At 38.4% G+C, this 3,663-nt stretch overlaps 1 protein-coding gene across 1 annotated transcript in view; it reads right to left on the reverse strand.

Moving 5' to 3' along the window:
* SLC9A7 (solute carrier family 9 member A7) overlaps positions 1–3,663 on the reverse strand; it is a 111,959-nt gene that overhangs the window by 15,169 nt on the left and 93,127 nt on the right. The gene's annotated exons all lie outside the window — the stretch shown is intronic.

A 3,663-nucleotide genomic window follows, 5' to 3' on the forward strand; every position in this document is an offset into this window, starting at 1 on the left:
CTTCCTTCCAAGGAGTGGCTGGTGGGTTTGAACTGCCAGCCGTCTCGTTAGCAGGCAAGTGTCTTAGCCACTATGCTGTCCATTAGTCCTTGGGAATAATTGTTTCCTTGAGGCTTAGCTTTTCTTCACTCTTCTTTGCTCCAGATGGTAAGAGACCAATAGTTGTATCATAGATGGCTACTTGCAAGCTTTTGAGACCCCAGTCACACTTTTTTTTCTCAAATTTTTATTGTGATTTAGGTGAAAGTTTACAAAGTAATTTCATTTTCCATACAGCAGTACATACACGTTTTGTCTCATGACATTGACTGCAATTCTCCATGATGTAACAGCTCTCTCTTCCCACTTCCTCCCCTTCCCTGTGTCCTTCCCTCCCATGCACTCCTGCCCCCCAAGCAGTCTCCCTGTGCAAACACTGCCCTTCTCTTCTCCCATGATTGATCTCTCCAAAGAATGCATCTATCTGATGTAAATGTTCACCCTATATGTCTGTCTTTCATTTGGCTGGGAGTCACAGGAGTGAGTTCAATTCCAGACCTGAAGGGCACATAGTTTCAGGGGTCTCACTAGGCTCTATCAGACCAGCAAACCTGATTTTTTAAAAAATAATTTTGAGTTTTAAGAATACTGTCTTTATGGACTATATTATGCCAGTTGACCTAGATGTCTCCCATGACTGTGGTCCTCAGCCCTTAAGGCCAGTGGTTTAGTCCCTCGAGGTGTTTGGTTATGGCTAAGAAGTTTGCATAACTTTGCCCCCTATATGCTCCTCTACAGAGGATATATTTCCAGCACATACAAATAAATATGTAGAAATATCCTCTGCCAAATCTATATATACTCCTGGGTGCACTCCCATATGTCATCCCACACCTGTTCAGCTTACATATCTACGTATCCACTTGTAAACTGTTATTACTGTTACTGCAGGATTGTGTGTGTAATGTTGTTGCCTTTTACACTTGTGTGCCTCCCAGTGTCTTCCTTTGCCTTGGTCATATTGTGCTGATCTCTGCCTTATTGTATATCGTTTTTCCCTTCACCCAATTTAATACATGTGTACTATTTAGTGTCTGTTCATGTTCTTTGCCTTTTTTTAAAAATTGGATTGTCTTTTTCTTGTTGAGGTGTTGAATTTCTCTATAAATTTTAGAGATAGTTTCTTTTCAGAAGTCAATGTAAAAATTTTTTCCCCATTCTGTAGGTTATCTTTTCTCTCTTTTGGAAAAGTCTTTAGATACACATAACTTAATTTTTAGGAAGTCCCAGTCATCTAGTTTATCTTCAGCTGTTCGTGAATTTTTAGTTATGTTTCAAAGACTATTTATGCCATAAATTAGGGCCCCTAAGTTTGCCCTTTTTTTTCATAATCTTTATAGTGTTAGGTTTTACATCTAGGTTTTTAATCCATCTTGAATTAGTTTTTGTATATGATGAAAGATATGGACCCTGTTTAATTTTTCTGCAAATTCATATCCAAGTTTTCCAGTTGTTGTTGTTGTTGTTGTTGTTATGTGCCATCGAGTCAGCCCTGACTCATAGCGACCCCTCCTTGGGTTTCCGAGGCAGTATCACTACGGAAGTAGGATTGCCCAACCTTCCTTCCGAGGAGTGGCTGGTGGGTTTGAACCGCCAGCCGTCTGGTTAGCAGGCAAGTGTCTTAGCCACTATGCTACCAGAGCTCCCAGTACCACTTGTTAAATAGACTATTTCTTTCCCATTTAATGGGCTTTGGTTCTTTGCCAAAGATCAGTTGTCCAGAGGTGAATGGATTTACTTCTGGGTTCTCAATTCTGTTCCATTGGTCTATTTGCCTGTCATTGTACAAATGCCAGGCTGTTTTGTCTACCATGGCTGTATAATAAACTCTGAAATCTGGAAGTGTGAAGCCTCCTACGTTGTTCTTCCTCAATAGTGCTTTCTCATCTGGGACCTTTCCTTTCCATATAAAGTTGGTGATCAGGTTTTCCATCTCTTTAAAGAAGGTTGATGGAATCTGGATCAGGATTGCATTATGTCTATAGATTGCTTTGAGGAGCATTGACATCTTACAATGTTACTTCTTCTCATCCATGAGCATGGTGTGTTCTTTCATTTATGTAGGTTTCTTCTGGTTTTCTGTTTAGTGTTTTCTAGTTTTCTTTGTATAAGTCTTTTATATTCCTGGTTAGGTTTATTCCAAAATATCCCTTTTTTGGGGGTGGCTACTATAAATGGTACTGTTTTCCTGATTTCCTTTTCAGCGTTCTCTTTATTAGTGTAGGAGAATCTCACTTATTTTTGTATAATAATCCTGACACTTTGCTGAATCCTTCTGGAAGCAGTAATATTTTTCTTGTTGAATATCTGGGATTTTCTGTGTGTAGGATCATATCATCTGCAAATAGAAACAGTTTTACTTCCTTTTTGACAATTTGGATGCCGCTTATTTCCCTTTCTTGTCTTACTGCTCTGCTAGGACTGCTAATACAATATCAAGCAAAAGTGGTGACAGAAGGCCTCTTTATCTGGTACCTGTTCACAAGGGGAATGCTTTTGCTCTCTGTTGAGAATAATGTTAGCTGTTTGTTTTGCGTATATGTCCTTAATTATGTTGAGGAATTTCCTTTCTATTCTTATTTTGCTGAGTTTTTATCAGGAATGGGTGTTGGATTTTATCAAACGCCTTTTCTGCATCAATCATTACAAACATGTGGTTCTTTCCCTTTATTTATGTGGTGGATTATGGTGACTGAATTTCCAGTGTTAAACCATCCTTGCATATCCAGTATAAATCCCACTTGGTCATGATGTATTATTATTATTATTATTATTTGATATGGTTTTCAATTCTATTGGCTAGGATTTTGTTGAGAAATCCTATATTCATGACGGACATTGGTCTAAAATTTATTTTTCAGTGATGTGCTTGCCTGGCTTTGGTATCAGGGTTACGCCTGCTTCATAGAATGAATTCAGGAGTATTCCATACTTTTCCATGTTCTGGGATAGTTTGAGTAGAACTGATGTCAGATCTTCTCTGAATGTTTGTTAGAATTCTTCAATGAAGCTGTCTGGGCTTTATGCATGAGATTGGATTATTGGTAGGACTGTAGGAGAGTGAGACGCATTCAAAATGGTGCAATGGGCTGCCATGTTTGAGCAGAGTGCTGCCATCTTTGAGCAGAGCAGCACTGCTTCAGGTTGTGCTTAAAATCTGAGGGCAAGAGCTGTGGTTATTATGCAATGTGTACATGCCTTTCTTCTTTAAGAGGGAGATTACGTTTCTAGCAATTCTTTGACTTATAATTTTTCCCATTCTGACTATCCTTCTGGTTCTCCATAACTGTAAAAATTCAGGTCTGTTCAGTGACTCTTCCTTGACCATAACTGAACCGGAAAGAATCACTTCAAAGCCCTGACAAATTCTTAAAGACATAGGAATGGATGTCATTTGTTACCTAGGGACTTCCTGTACTTCTTTCATAGTCTTTATCTTCTCCTTTCAGATCTCATTAAAATGATTTTGGAACATCTGAGTCTATCCTCCACATCTTGAACTTCTTCTCTTACAACTCTCTAACTTTTTGCTCTAATTCTTGGAGAACTGTTTCTCAACTTTATCTTACAAATTAACAATTTGATCTTCAGCCATGTTTGAGTTATTAAACTTACTCATTATAT

Source organism: Orycteropus afer, unplaced genomic scaffold (genome assembly GCF_000298275.1).
Source record: "Orycteropus afer afer isolate SDZICR_OR568_19922 unplaced genomic scaffold, OryAfe1.0 scaffold00874, whole genome shotgun sequence".
NCBI classification, from domain to species: Eukaryota; Metazoa; Chordata; class Mammalia; order Tubulidentata; family Orycteropodidae; genus Orycteropus; species Orycteropus afer.